Source organism: Micromys minutus (genome assembly GCF_963924665.1).
Source record: "Micromys minutus genome assembly, chromosome: 1".
In the NCBI taxonomy this organism is placed as follows: Eukaryota; Metazoa; Chordata; class Mammalia; order Rodentia; family Muridae; genus Micromys; species Micromys minutus.
Window position 1 is genome coordinate 218,347,416 of NC_137969.1, and position 16,503 is coordinate 218,363,918.

The window sequence follows — 16,503 nt, forward strand, 5'->3', positions numbered from 1 at the left end:
GATTAGTGATGTTGAATATCTTTTCAAGTATTAAACAGCCATGTATATATCCTCTTTAAAACATTTTATTATTGTTATTGTGGTTGTTGTTGTTGTTGTTACTATTATGTGTTCACACATGCGTGTGTGTTCATGTGTGTGCCTGCTTTATTTATATTTTTCTAGATAGTTGTTTAGAATAGTATTTATGAAAGGCTAAATCTCAGTTCTTAAAAATTTGTTTTAAATGGATTAGTTCAGGTTTCTGTTAGTGAAATGATTGATAGCAATCTAAAATGCCTTAAAGCACTATCACTCAAAAATAAGATGTTGTTAGAAGCTTCATTAAAGTATAATTTACATATACCTGCTTTACACATTTCCATGAGTTTTGACAAATGCATGTGATGCACAGCTACTCCCATAATCACAACATTGACTGCCCATGTCTTCTGCCATCACTGTGATTGTGGTTTCTGTAAAAACAATAATTTTAACTGTTGATTATATTTGAAATTTTCTAAGGGAGAGTATGACTTGCTACAGATACTTCAGTCAAGGGCTTTACCTGTTGAAAGTAATATATGACTTGTTTGCTAAACCAACAGACAAACAATGTTTTACGTTTCTTCTTATGCTACTCATTTAAGTTAATATAGTAGTTTTATATAGAGTTTTGCATCGTAAAAACAAAGAAAAAACCCCAGGCAAACACAAACATCACAAATTGCAGTTATTGTGTGTATTAACATAATTTATACTATACTTGGTTGTAATTGTTGCAGTATTTCTAAGCTAGCTTGGTCTCTCCCAACCCCCACTCACTTATATTTGGTTTTGTTGGTATTTGAATTAAAAATCAACTTACAAATCAACATGAACCTCTGTGCTTTAGCTGCTACTCTGGCTGAAGTCTGGTATGCTTTAAGTCTCTTTTTATGCAATCATGGAAAAATATGTTTCCGCTTGAAGCAGTTGTCAAACAAGCGTCTTTCATCAACAGTCAGACACAGGGCAGCTGAGTGAAGCTGTTTAGTCTAGAGTAAATGCTCACGAGACTGCAAGGTCACTGAGGAAATGTAATTATGCAGTCTGTCTCAGAATCATAGTTTTGTAGTTAAGACTTTAACAATATTAAATAATAATGCTAATTAAAATATGTAATGAGATATATTCTAAAATTAATCTCAGAAAAGCAGTTCCAAATACAGTAAATTATCACAGTGATATACAGTTGATTTTATTTTTTTAATAGGACTCCAAAGGAGCAAGTTCAGTTTACTGTTGAAATTTTGTTATTTATTCTTCCCAAATCACTATGAAATTTGTTAGACCCTGTAGACCCTATATAAGGTTGTCTCCATTGAAAAATGAAACTTTTTAGTCTTTTCAAGGATTTTAAAAAGCTGAATTTTTCGTAGTAACATTATTTTGTTCTTCATGTGCATATCACTCAGCAGGTCTTTATGGCGTATTTACTGTAGGACAGTTAGGCTTTTGGGTCCAAGAAAACACTAGGGAACAAAACAGAAGAAAATGCCTCTTAATAGTCTGGTCTAAAATAACAATAAAAATAACATTCTCAAACTTGTTAGTGAATAGTTTAGTCAGAGTTCTCTACGTGGCAGAAAAACCAAATAGGACACAGTGGTATTTAATGGAGTCTGTTCAGGGAATTGGGAATTGACTCATAAGATGGTGAATAGTGTGAGGTGTCTGCAAGAAGGACCAGAGTGCTGGTGAAGAACTCACTGAGTTCTCAGAGCCAGACCAGTGGCAGTTGAGGCTGACAGCCTGGGGATGCGCGGGTGGGCTGGTAGTGGAGAGGGGGTAGGGAGTCTCCATCCTGCATCTCAAGACTTGAGAACCTGAGTACCGATGTCTGAAGACAGTAGCGAATCTCTTAGCCCCAACCTAGGATGGCCACGTCCTTCTTTTGCCTTGTCTGGGTTTCTTCCTAGTGTGCCCCTCATTTGAGCTGGATATTGGGCAGGAGTGAATCTTTTTTATTTAGACTGCTGATTGAAATGCTAATTTCTTCTAGAAACACTCCTATAGAGTTTTCCTTTAAGGGAAAGAAAAATCATTGATAAAATGGTAAAAATTGTATCATGATCACAAGGGCATGCTTTGTATTCTAAAATATTATGATGGGATTCTTTTTTTTTTTTCTTATTCTTTTTCTGTATGTATTACTTTGTGTTTGTTTGATGCTGTTTTAGATAACATTTAAAAAACCTATTACCAGTTCTAGTTTCTGATCCCTGAAAGTAATTTTTCTCTCCTTGTTTCTGCCTCCTTCTGCCTCCTCAAACTCACATCTTTGGCCAGGTCCCCAGTCTGTATTCCAAGCTGACCTCAAACTGGGAATCCTCTTGCCTCTGCCTCCTGTGTACTCATGTTACAGACATGGAGCAGCACATTACACCTTTTCTCTGTACTTGTGGAGCTCTGTAACTGCTGTGAAACTGCTGTTCTTAGGAAGGAAGGCTTGTTGTTGAAGCCTTTACCGTTCATTTGGTTGAAGATGTTAAGGTTGGTGAGACTCTTCCTTTTGACTCTGAAAGTGGTTTTTGTTATACATTTTACCCAATCTCATTCTAAGATTCAACTTGTACAATACTGAGATATGTTAAGATATATTGAGGTTTTAAAAAATTATTAATGTTTTCACATTGTGTATCTATTTTTGTTTGTTTGTTTTGAGACAAGGCCTCCTATAATCCTGACCGGCTTCCAACTCTGCATTTGTGTAGCCAGGGATGACCTTGAACTTCTTGATCCACTTGTTTGCACCTTCCAGGTGGTGGGATTGAAGACTTGAGGAGCCACAGCATCGTTTTATGTCTGGGGGATGAAGCTCATATTGTTATGTATGCTAGATAAGCATGCTGCCAGCTGGAGCCACATCCCCAACGTGTATCCATAATTAAAGAGCAATAGACTAGAAAGTAAACTAGTGAATGTCTTGGTTTGTGAAACTTTCTTTAGTTGTGTGTATGCAGGGTGTGTCTGTGTTTTCGTACTGCACCCACTTGCGGTGGATTTTCATGTAAAATAAATTGCTACTCGTGGTTTGAACAATTTGGGAGGTGCAAATTTAAACAAGAAGCACAGAGCAAAATTACAGGATGATTGTTTTTAGGTCTGGGGCCTGCACAGGTCAGCATAGTCTCCAGCAAACAGGAGCCTCTCACTTTCTACTGTCATTGGGCTGTAACTCACCTTGCTGTACTCATGGCATTCCCATTGCAATGGGGAATATAGCTCTCCCTACCATATGTGTTCAAGGAACCTCTTTTTTTTATTTTTTAAAGTTATTTTATGAATAAATGAAAAGTGAAAACCCCTTTTTGTCACACAAATTAACAGGGATTTAAATAGCACATCCAGATTATTATTCCTTATGTTCTTATTATGTGTATAACCAAAATTGATACTACCCCTTGACTCCAGCCAAACTGATTGATAGTCACAAGGGAAAATGAATATTGCATCCTGTGTAGGCTAAGTCCAGATTTCAGATATATCTTAACGATTTTGAGGTTTTTATTATACCTGGCTCTTTCTGCATTTCTGTGTCAAGATGTGGTATGAAACCAGAATTCCAAATATACAAATAATAATGTCTAGCTTTTACTATTATCTTTTACTCCTTTTGTGATATCAAAATTTGATACTTTGTAATTACTTTTAATATGTCTCAAGAGATGATTGGCATCTTTTCTATAATTATAAGTGACTCATTTTTAGGTTTATGAACATCAGTTAAAAGGGTCAGTCCAATTAATTGCTTATTCTTACATGGTTTTCTTTATTCTAGAATTCTGCATGTTTATAACTTGCTTATAGCATCTAGAAATACTATCAAGTTTCTTAGTAAATGTTGATATATATTCCTTTAACAGGGTATTTGATTGCTCTTCTTGTCCCTAATTATTGTGGAATAATATCCATCCTGGATTGTGGCAGTCACTGGGCAGGCAGTCTAGCCCAGCAGTGAGTTTCAGGTTCATTGAGAGACCTTTCTCAAACAATAACATGGAGACAGTTTTTTGTGTGTCTTTTTTGTGGGTTTTTGTTGTTTATTATTATTAGTATTATATTATTATATAGTTGGTTGGTTTTGTTTGTTGTTTTGGTTTGGGAGGGGTGTTTTATTTTGTTGTCTTTGTTTTAGGTGGTTTTGTAGTATTCGGTTCTTGTTCACTTTTTGAGAAAGAACATAAGTTGGGTAGGGAGGGAGGGGGAGAGGACCTGGGAGACCATGGGCGAGGGGAAGAATATGATCAAAATACATTCAAATTAAAAATTGTTTAAAATAACAAATAAAATAAAAGAAGGCATATTTGAGAAATACTTCAACAGTACAGAATCCAAGTTAATAAGCTCCTTTTGTTTGTCAAGAAATTCTATAATGACTTAATAGATATGAAGGGATTAAACATAACAACTGCCCTAAGGGAGGGAGGCTCACTCTGTAGCTATAGAAGCTAAACATATATTCTACTATTCTTTTATAAATCAAAATGGGTTTTGTTTTTTATATAGCTTTGTGGGTTTAAGTGCTAAGCAGAGCAATACTTAGAATCATATAAAAACTTGGTAAAGTAATTGGATAAATAAAATGTATGTATGTGTCAGTCTATTTGTCTATCTATATCTACATTATAAACTCATATCTAAATATTATCTGAATTAAAGCATAAAGCTGTTATGATTTTATTACCATAGTGACCTAAAACAGTGTTGTGACAGTAAAATACTGCATGCCGCCCTTTTGTAAGAGTGTACACACTGACATGTTAAAATAGAGATCTGCCGTTCCTGGAAAAACAACTAAGGTGGGGAATGGTAGAGCAAGGGTCTAGTGTCTACCTCTGACTTCCACGTGTGCACATGCAGTTGAATGTGTTGAATCCATAAACGTACATAGATATGCATATAACACACACATTATCAGTAATTCACTGCAGTTTTTTAACGTGGAAGATTCACCTGGGTCTGAGGCGATTACATACATGATTCTTGTTATCCTTATACTATAGCTGCACAGATTCCCTTCACCTCTTGTGTGTATGGCCTTGTCATTGTTCTTCTCTGCCATTATGAGCTGAGAACAAGATTCTGAATTAAGTGTATTTTCTGAAAGCTTCAGTGAGACTGAAGGTAGTGTGCTTTTGTGTATTTTTACCATCTTAGTACACTTGTGCATAATTGGGCCATAATTTTTTCAGGAAACAGGGAATTGGTATAACTGTGATTCGGTTAACTATTGTGTCGTCTTTCAATGGAGTCCATTGAGTTGTGGTCCTTACTGTTTGGGCTACTTTTGTTTTGTTTTAGCATTGTGGGAAATAATTGAAGTAATTTCTAAGATGAAAGCATGTTTCAATCTATAGTAAAAATAAAGTCACAAGGACCCCATAAATGTTTCCTTGTATAAATGAAAAGATCTATTTGACCTACATGTGAATTCAAGATAGAATGAATTTGATTCTCTCTGAAATAGCTTTGAGTGGCTTTACATAACATAACTTGAGCTATCTTTACCCATGTGATTAAAGGATAGGAATGGTGAGCTTTTGTAAGCACAACCAAAGTAACAGTCGTATCTGTACACTTGTAAAGTTTCCTGCAGTGACTTGTGGTTTTTCCTTCTGACCTCATAGTTCCCAGCAGGAAACCCACTACTGTGCTTTCTGAATTAGACATTCTTACACCTTCTAGCATTGTGTATAGATAAATTATAGTCGATGCATTTGCATTTGTCTGACTGGTGTGAGTCAGTATAGTGTATTCATCCATGCTTTAGTATATAGTGGGGATTCACTAGTTTTTATTGCAAAGTAGCATCCCATTGTTGTTATAAACCACAGCTTGCCTACTTACCTGCTCATGGGTATTTGACTTGTTTCTCAATTTCTCTGGTCTTTTAAATAAGTCTTATAGGAATATTTTTATCAGAATATGCACATTTGCTTTCTTTACTTTGGAGTGAATGCCTCAGTAGAAGATTTTGTCATTTATAGGTATTTATTTAAGTTAAGAAACTCATCGCCATTTTCCAAAGGTGTTACATCGTTATATGTTCATTCTCCCTTTTGGAGTTTCCAGGGTCCAGTGACCTCATAAGTTGGCACCTGTTGCAGTCAATCTTTTCAAAATTTTAGCTATTTTAATAGATGGATGATGGTACTGTGTTCAAAAGTGTGTTTCTCTAATGATCGGTGAAACTGAAAATCTTTTCCTTTGCTGCTTTTCTTGCTGTTGTTTCCCCTCTCCCCATGAAGTGTTTGCTCAGATTTTTGTTCATTTTGTTCTTCGGTGGGTTGTTTTTTGTTTTGTTTTGGATTTTGGTCTATTTTACATTTAAGATGCCTGATATGATTGGCAAACACCTTCTCAGCCTGTGGCTTGACCTTTCATGTCCTAAGAGCTCTTTAAAATAGTATGAGGTTCATTTTGGTTGAGTCCATTTCCCCAGTTTTATTTTTCCTTTAATGGCTTATGCTTTAAGTGTTCTATCTATGAAATATTTCCCTGAATCAAAGTCAAAATAATTTCTCATGTGTTTTCTTTAAGACACTTTATTGTTGTCTTGGGTATAACATCATTTAGGTCTGTGATTCCTTTGCAGTTCATTTTTTATGTGGTGAGAGTTATGCTCTGGTTTCTTTTAGTGACATAAAGATACTGAGTAGATTTTTATGGTTTGTTGAAGACAGTCTTTTCTCCACTGAAGCACATCTGTGCCTTAATGAGACATGAGCTGACTACACACGTGTGTGTCTTTGATGCAGTGTTTTGTTTGCTGATGATACTGGAATTATGGTTTACTGAATACTTTTGTTTTATAGTGAGTCTGAATATGGACTTTGGACATCGGTCCTCCATTGGGGAGGTTAGGGTTGGCTCAGCTTCTTCACAATTATACAAATTACTACAAAAAGTCTGCTAGAATTCAGCAATAAACACGGGCCTTTTACAGGTGTGGGGTTCATGCCTGACACCCCAGAAGGCAGAGACAGAAGGAGTTAGTGTAAAATGAGTCAGAGGCTAGCTATGTAGCTTACATCATTTCCCCAACAACCAGCCTTGGTATAGTATATTTGTTAAAATTAACCACTATTGATTTATTTTTGTTAACTAAAATTTCTACTTCCTTTAGATTTTCTTAGTTTTACCTAATATTTTTTCTGATCCAGGATCTTGAAGTACATTTAGTAGACTTTCTCATGGGATCTTCTTGGCTTTGACAATGTTTTAGAGGTTACATATGCCTGATGGCATTGACTATCTAGAGTATATCGAGCTTGTATTTTGAAGAATGTCAATTTATAGGCGTTTATCTGCTTTACCTTTCATAATGAGATCAGAGTTATACATGTTTATGAGTCATACCATAGAAATCAGTTACCATTTTCCTCACATCAAGAAAAAAAATATGCACACACACACACACACACACACACACACACACACACACACACACACACACCTGGGTGTTGAGGTACATACTTTTAATCCTAGCACTTGGAAGGCAGAAGCAGACAGATCTCTGTGAGTTCCAGAACAGCCAGAGCTACATATTCAGACCCTGTCACAAGGAAAACCAAAAAGGGGGTGGGGTGGGACTCTATTGTCAGTAGAACACCATTACATTTGGTGTCAATCTTGATCAGCAGGCTGAGGATTTGTTAGTTAGGCTTCTCTACTGTGAAGTTATTCTCACCTCATCCTCCCAGGCTTCAGGAGTGGAGAGTCATTTTCCAATTTCTTGGTGGTCCAATGTCTATATTAATTGCTTGGAATTATATGTACATAGGTGTTGTGTACTCATGTCTCTGTGTAGGCTAGAGGTTAGTCTGCTTTCCTCAGTGACTGTCCACCTTGTCTTTGAGGCAGAGTCTCTCACCAAACCTGGAACTCATCGATTGTTCCATGTATCTTCTTGACTCTCCTCCCAGGGGGTGGAGGCCCTTGTTTTTGTACATGAGTGCCGGCATCGCCAGCTCAGGCCCTTGTGCTTGTAGCACACTTTACCCACCAATTATTTTCCTATCCCAGGCTTTGCCCTTATTAGTTAGTTGATTAATTTATTTAAGTATTTTTGGCCACCAAATACTTGTGTATGTTTCTTTTACATTTTGGTTACCATACGTTCAGATTGTGGGCTCTAGTGACCGTTGGCATCCCTTCATCATACTGTTGTTTAATGCATTGTATGTTCATAATGAGAGAAAAAACAGAAGCTGCAATCATAGACTGAGTCTTTCTTTGAGTTCTGTCTGTTACTAGATTAAATTGACAGCAGAGTGTACAATCATTCATTAAATCTTTATTTCCTAATTGAAAGATTAGATCACAAACTGGGATCTAGTTGTCCATTTTCTCTGTATCTTGAAATATTCATAGTGTTTTAAGAAACACTTTCAAGGATAGAGAATCTTTTTAAAATTAGGCATGTAAAAATTGCATTTCCATTTAAAGAGACTAAAGAAAACTAAACAAGGAAACTGGAGATTGACTTGGTGGGAGGTGATTAGATGTGTGTAATTTGGTGATGCTTTTAACCTTTCAAATATAAAACACACAGGCTCTTGACTAAAGTACTCAGGGAATTTACATGTATCATGGTCTGTGATTTTCAACGTGGTCTGTTTCTTTTCTGTCTCCTTAACTAAGCTATAATTCATTTTTTAATTTCTGTAAATCCTCCTACCGTGACTTTTCTAAGTAAAGGAAATGCAAGAAACATTAATAATAACATAGATGGAAACACTAGAAAGTCTAAATTTGATATGAGCTATGGGGAATTGTCACTCATATTTTTGGAAATAGATGTTATGAAAGTATGGAGTTGAAAGAAGCAGTGAGAATCGTGTGTCAGAACACGTAAGCTTTTTGTGGTTATCTTGTAATCATAAGATGTTGAAATCAGTTTAGTGGTTTTTGTTTTCTTCTTGAAGGAAATGTATAGTCATTATTGGAAAACATTGAGATATAAGTACACAGGAGGGAAAATAACCTATGATTTAAATATTGAGCCCATTGTCCCCAGTATGTAAAATATTTGCTATAACTGGTTTCTGTCTTGGGGAATGGTTACTCACAAACCCTTTGTTTTTGCTCTATACTTTATTAATTAAGCATTTTATGCTTTCCCTCTGGTTTGGGGCCAGCTCTGCCTCAGGCTGGGAAGCCAATGTCACCAGTTCCCAAACAAGCAACTGGAAAATGCAAACTAGGCATTTCTGCAAAGTTCTAAATTTTCAACGTAGACACTTCTGACTCGAAGGCACTGCTTTTGGGGTGGGGTGGGGGCTCCTATATAACTAGTTTTAAATGTAAAAACATAAATCCTTAAGAGTGGAAGTGGAAAACAGGGATGGTTTTCATTTGGGACAATTTCCTGTGAAATGTGGTTCTAAACAAGACCCATATTTACACAAGTGAACATAGTTTTATTTAGATTGCTATATTCAGCACAGTTTAAAGTGATTTAATTCCACATTTTAGTCACTGGTATTTAATGTTTTAATGGCAAATGTGTCTAATAATAATAGGTAAAGTTTAAAATATTTTTGAATAATTTTACATTAGAAACACTAGCTAAGTAAACTCTGTAGTAATAAATGTCGGAAAAAATTAATTATTTTTGCTGCCACTGCAAAATCAATTTTGTGACTGTTGTTTTTAAACTGACTTTTACATTACTGAGTTCTAAACACGACACTTCTGTAACTTGTCAAAAGCAGGTTTTGGTTAATAGATATTTTCAGTGATGTAATGGGAACTTTTGGCAGTGAGTCAGAATATAATGGACTGTGATTAATGTTTTAATAAGTACTTTTCTATTGCTCATGATGTAGAGGAGAAATGGTTTCCTGCTTAAATTGATAGGAGACTAGCAGGTGTGCACACTGTGTTTTTTTTTTAATGGAATGTTTTTCTTAGGTTAGCATTAATATTTTAATGTAGTTCAATTCGTTATCTTAGGGTTTGTATGCACATATATATTCACATGTAAATGTAAAATTGTTGTGGAAAAATACAAGTTTGACCATTATAGATGCTCTGACCAACATTTTGATTTTGGACTATTTTTTTTGTTAGGATGCTGTAATTTTAGGTCCATATGATTTACTCTCAGTTCTTTGTATAAAATATAAGGATATAAGGGATCTGCTTATAAGTGCATGGTTTAGGATATGAGTCATGTTCTACACTGAGAAAAATAGTGAGTTAAAAAAAAAAAAAGACCCAACTCTCTAAGAGGGGTTACTCTTGAGGCCAGGAAGATTGATTTCCGAGTGGAGTAGTGATCACGTTAGACTCTCAGTGGGAAAGGCCACTAGTCCAACCTGTAAAATGTAAATTTCACAAATTTGGGAAGTTAAGCGCCACAGGCTTTTGTATTATTTTGTTTTTGTCAGTCTTGGAACCTAAGCAAGTGAGGACAAGTGTGTCACATTTGAGGACTTGCTTCAAAGCTTACTCTTTTTTTTTTTTTTTTTTTTTTTTTTGTATCTTAAGTTTGGTGATTTTTGTGCCGTAGGTAGTTGTCAGAGAGGGTCTGAAAGCTTCACTTGGCCGTGGGGCCGCAACACAGCAGACGCCTTCGACCCCTTGTTTGTGTGTAAAGCTGTGCATTTGCCCAGTTGTATGTAGAAGGTTCGTGGCTTTCATCAGAATCTCGGAGGGATCCTGATTTTAATTTTTAAGAAGTCTAGATTAGTGGGTTCTTTTTTCAATTTGTGTTTTAGTTGTATTTGATAACATTCCAGTTTAATTCACAATCCTTTCTGACATACATCCATATAAATTTGAGGTCCCTTTTCTGAAACTACACTGTAATTACTTACGCTTGCCTGTCACTGTGTAAAACATTGATGAGAGAACACTCACAAACACACACCACTATTTAGGCACACTTATTTACTTTTTTTTTTTTTTAAAGCAAAGTGGCTTAAATAGGAACAAAGCTCAAAAAACCAAAAACTACACAAAACCAAGTAAGATTAAAGTTGTTAATTTTACAAATCTGTGGGTCCCGTCTTTTATTATTTTTATTTCTGTTTCAGACAGGATGTCACTATATAGCCCAGGATGGCCTGCTAGAGTTCCAGGTTCATCATTATATCCAGCTTCTCCCCCGTCAAATTCATGATACCCTCAGTGTGTCTGAGTTTAAACTTCTAATGTTAAATGGTAGGCTGCTGTGGGTGGAGACACTGTCACAGGAAGAGTCTAGAATAGAGAAGTATAGGCAAGCAGACAGCACCACTGGGTGCTGCCATGCACACATTCCAGTTAGACCAGACTACCCAGGCTTGCTGGGCTTCAGAGGCTGACCTGGACCTTGTAGGTCATTCTTACTATATTCAGTTTTCTTTTTTTCCATATTTGCTTGTTCCACTGTTTTGTAATTATGACAAGGTGGGAGATTTAGTTAGTCTGAGAATGCTTAGCCACACCTCAAACTTTCCAACTCAAATGTTTTTATCCTTCTGAACATAGGCCTAATTTCTACCTACAATTATTTTAAAGATATACAGTAAGTCAGCTGAAAAGATGGGGTATGGGGCTAAGGACTGCCACCATCTTTGGGCATAGCAGTGGTGAGTGAGTTGCTCAATGGTGACTGGTGGGTAGGACCAGCTAGTGAGTTCTCCAGGAAGGCCTTGCAGCACCTAAGGCATTGCTAGAACACCACCTCAAAGTCAGAGTCATTGCCATAATAGGGATCTTCAATAATGAGCTGTTTCTGTGGATCATGGCTCCCAAATAGCTCAATTTTAACTTTGCAGTTTTTAACTTGATGACCTTTTCTATTCAGATCTCTCAGATTGCTTTCAACCATACATCGTATATAATTGAATGTGGCAAACTCTTATCTTGTAATTTGTCTTGCCCTATGGGCTGTGCTAATGCCATGATTTCTTAGGCAGCTGACAGCTCTTGGGTCCGGCGCCCAGCTCACATTCCAGTTGGAAATGGTGCTGATGTCAGTGGCCCAATTATCTGAAATCTTTTCATCAGTGACCAATTTACTAAACACTGCTTCTGCAATGGGTGACCGGCAAATGTTACTGAGACACACAAATGGCACTGACTTGGACCCTGGTGCCCAGAAACAGATTAGTGGGTCTTAAACTTTTGCATCTCTTATAACCATGAAAGCCAGATTGTTGGCCTTTACCTTCAGGGGTTCTGATGTAGACAGACTTCTGATGCGGGTTTCCAGAGGGTGTGCTTCCTACAGTAAATGGTGTGGATGTAGCAGATGAGGGACCACTCACTGTAAACGTCACTGGTACAGTTTTGGTAAATTGCCATCTAGAATTCTGTCTTTGTTCCCCTTTCTTGAGTAAATGTGTGGTGCTGACCTACCTGGTTTCAGGTTTTTCTATTTTAAATGCAATGTCTGTTTAATTAAAAAGGCTTTTGTCAGTTGTTCGTCATCTTTGATCTTTCATTAAACGTGCTTATCCAGTGCATTGTCTAAAGCACTCCAAGTGTTACTTGTCTAGTTATCTAATAGACACTTATCCATTTTCTATCCATTTTTAATATTTTATTTTTAAAATTTAAATATTTTGCTCGTGTATGTATATGTGTGTGTGTGTGTGTGTGTGTGTGTGTGTGTGTGTGTGTGTGTGTGTATGTGTTCACATATTTAGGTCCACAGGCATGGGAGGGGTGTCCAAGGTTGACACTGGAAATCTTGCTAGAATGTTCTTTGCCTTATTCATTGAGGGTAGATGTCTGATTTGACCCTCTAGTATTCAGAATTTCTAATGTTTTCATTAATGTTTCTTGCATTTCCTTTACTTAGAAAAGTCATAGTAGAAGAATTACAAAAATTAACTCTTGGGATGGTCCATCTCTACTTCTGAGCACTGGGATTCCAGGCCACCACACCCAGCAAGCAGCCGTACTGATGCTGGGGGTCCAAGTTCTGCTTCTGAGGATTGCTGCCTGTTTGCTGCCTTTATAAATAGACTCTTGATAAGTTTGTGTGTAGTTTGTTCTACTGGCAGAATTTCCTGCATTGAAGGATATGTTTGTAAGGCCTGAGTGAAGCCTGATTCTTTATACCTTGCATTTACACACTAATGAATATAATTACTTACTGTAAAAGTAAGAAATCTGAAAAATAAAATAACTTGTTTGAGAAACCAAGTGTTATTCCTAACTTGTTCCAGCGGCTTTTGTGTCGTTTGTTTTTGAGACACAGCTTTTCTATATAGTGAGTGGAGCTCACTCTGTAGACCAGGGTGGCTTCAAATTGACAGAGATCTAACTGCCTCTATCTCCTGTGTGCTGGGATTAAAAGTGTGCCTCACTACATTTGGTGATAGGTTTCAGTAGCTCTAGGTTTGTTTTTAATGATGAAAATTGGTTATGCAGATGCATTTTGTAAACTTAAAACCAGGTATTTTAATCTCTGTAATAATAATAATCAAGCTTCAGGTGAGTAATGATAATGTATTTTATGTGTTTGCTCTAAAGGTATTTGCCACATACATTGTTGGTGTGTCACATATACATGGCAGCTAGAGTTTACGTTCTAACTCTCAGCACTGGCTGTGTGTTGATGTTTAAAAACTGTGCTGGGTTGCTTTGTTTTTGTTTGATTGCAGCAAGCTGTGGTGGAGGTTAAGGTATGACATGATTTTCTTTCTATTGATACCTGTGATAAACAAAGTGGAGAGAGATTGTTTTTAAATTTGAGAAAGAAATGAAATATCCATCAATGAGGCTTTGTTAGCAGGTATTGATTGTATAAGTGAATCGCTTTGTTATTTTTATAACATAAGCAATATACTTTGATCCCGTGCAACTCCCCATTGTCCTCTCCTGTCCCTTCTTTCAAATCTAGACTTTGCATATGAGAGAAAATATGCAACATTCGTCTCTTGAATCAGGCTTATTTCATTTTATATGATGATTTTAGTTCTTTTCAGTGTCCTGTAAGCATGATTTTATTCTTCTTTATGGCTCAGTAAAACTCCATTTTCATTGTCCATCCATTTGTGCATGACACTCAGGCTGACCACACAACTTGCCTGTAGTGAAGAGTGGGTGTGCCGTTACATTCCTTGTGTGCTGACGTTGACAACTGCAGGTCTGTGTCCAGGATCTATAGAGTTGGTAACTTGTGTACACTTGAAATAAAGACATGACTACATTAACTCTTTATGCTGTACTGTGAAATCAATCAGGAAAAAATATTGCTCCAGAGTTAAGAACATATGATGCTTTTGCAGACGACCCATTTCCAGCATTTAGATGATGGCACACACCCACTTATAACTCCCATACCCTTTCTGGCCTCATAGGGTACTTCCTATGTATTCACATGGTACACATACATACATGCTGGCACCCACACATATGCATAAGAAATAAAGATGAGTGTTTTAAAAAGATACTAAGGCCAGGCAGTGGTGGTCAATACCTTTAATCTCAGTACTTGGAAGCAGAGGCAGGCAGATCTCTGAATTTGAGGCTAGATTTGTCTACAGAGTGAGTTCTAGGACAGCCAAAGCTACACAGAGAAACTTTCTATTGAAAACAAAAGATAGATAGAGAGGAGGAGAGAGAGGGGTCGGGTGGGGTGGGAGGGATAGGTAGGTACCATGCAGAGAAAACAATAATAATAATGGGAGTCTTAGAAATGTGGTCATCGATGCTTTCCATTATTGGGGATATTGGGTACAGGAAGAAAAGGTGATTGAGTTTAAAAGTTAACACTACCACTTATACTGAAGCGGAAGGCACATTGGATTCCATCTGTTCTGTCATAAGCCTGTTTCTAGATCACAGAGCTGATACACTTAATAGTTCCTATTCAGATGGTAACTAGTGAAATGATATGTGCATAGTATGGAAGCTATTTTAGTTTGCATACAAGTTCTACTAGTAGATAAATGTGCTACATTATCAATTGATAGCAATAGAAGTGTGTTGTCTCTGTGTGTGTGTGTGTGTGTGTGTGTGTGTGTGTACAGCTTATGCCAGAGGAACAGAGGTCATCTATCTTCTCAGTCCCCATCATCTTGTCTTTAATATATTGCAAGTTTCATTGAAATCTGGCTTAACAATTTTTCTCCGTGGGTTGTATTTCTTATATTATACCTAAGAGACTTTTACCTAGCTACAAGATATGATTTCTTATGTTTTCTCTTCAAGTTTTAGAGTTTTAATTCTTAAATGGAGTATCTTGAGAAGGCCGTGCCCACTTATTCTTTTTTGGTTTGGGTTTTGTTGCTGTGAAGAAACACCATGGCCAAGGTAACTCTTATAAAGGCAAACATTTAATTAGGGCTGCCTTAACAGTTTTAGAGGTTCAGTCCATTATCATCAGGACAAGCACGGCATTGTGCAGGCACACATGGTACTGGAGGAACCAAGAGTTCTTTCTACATCTGATCCAAAGGCAGCCAGGAAGCTGATCATACTGGCTAGACTTGAGCATCCATATGAGACCTCAAAGCCCCACCAACACAGTGACACAGTTCCTCTAATAAGGCCACACCTCCTAATAGTGCCACTTCTTATGGGCCAAGTATTCAAACGTATGAGTCTATGGGGTCAAACCTGTTCAAACCATCACAGATATCCAGCTGTCTTGTACCATTCCTTGAAAGGATTCCTTTCCTCACTGAACTTCCGTAGAATCATGTGTTTAACCTGTTTCTAGTAATTCTTCGTGCATATCAGCAAAGCTGTGTGATACAATTCTGAACTTTTTCCTGATCTATGAAATTGTACCTTTTCATGTTTAGCTTTAAGCCTATCTTAAATGGTAACAATAAATATTCAAATGTATTTTAAATCTGAGAAATTTATAATATTAGGTGCTTCTTTTTGTTTGTTTGTTTTATTTGCCTTTTTGAGATAAGATCTGATTGTATTGTTGCCCAGGTTCATCTCAATCTCATAGTTTCAACAATTCTGACTCAGCCTCCCAAGTAGCTGGGACTAAGCATACGAATCATTGCACCATTAGACATTTCTAAGTTAAAATATGAAAACAATAAGGAAACATTTTACATTTTCCTGTCATTTATAATTAAATCTTGAAATAAGTTTGAAATTTCAAAAAATCTGAAGCTTGAAAAAAACATCTCAAACAAGTATTTTGATTGGAGACACCCACATTCAACCCAAACAAGTGAGCACCTGGCCTTCTAATGCCAAAAGGTCTGCATTTCATTTCTTCAAACTTCATCGCTTTGCATGTCGAGGTTATAAAAATAGTGTGCTTTACTAAATCAAAACTGATTTAATAGTTACTTTTCCAAGTCAATAAAAGCCCAGATCATTAAAGCAGAGTTCATTTTGGCCATGAGGTAAATACTAAGGCTAGTCAGTTCTTTGAAAGTCACTTAGGAAGCCATCCTCCTTGAAGAGGGTTTTTAATCATTTATTTTAATTATTAATCTTTTCTAGTCTGTTTCCAACAGATTGTTAGTTTTCCTCAGTCTGGGTCTGTCACGAGCTTTGCTTCTT

General features: G+C 36.7%; 1 protein-coding gene and 1 pseudogene across 2 annotated transcripts in view; one reads left to right on the forward strand and one right to left on the reverse strand.

The window, feature by feature from the left end:
- MNAT1 (MNAT1 component of CDK activating kinase) overlaps positions 1-16,503 on the forward strand; it is a 130,554-nt gene that overhangs the window by 92,789 nt on the left and 21,262 nt on the right. The window lies entirely within an intron of this gene.
- Positions 11,570-12,321, reverse strand: LOC308437053 (low molecular weight phosphotyrosine protein phosphatase-like; annotated as a pseudogene). The gene is made up of 2 exons: positions 12,246-12,321; positions 11,570-12,105 (listed from the first exon to the last, which is right to left on the reverse strand). The product of its transcript is annotated as a low molecular weight phosphotyrosine protein phosphatase-like (transcript).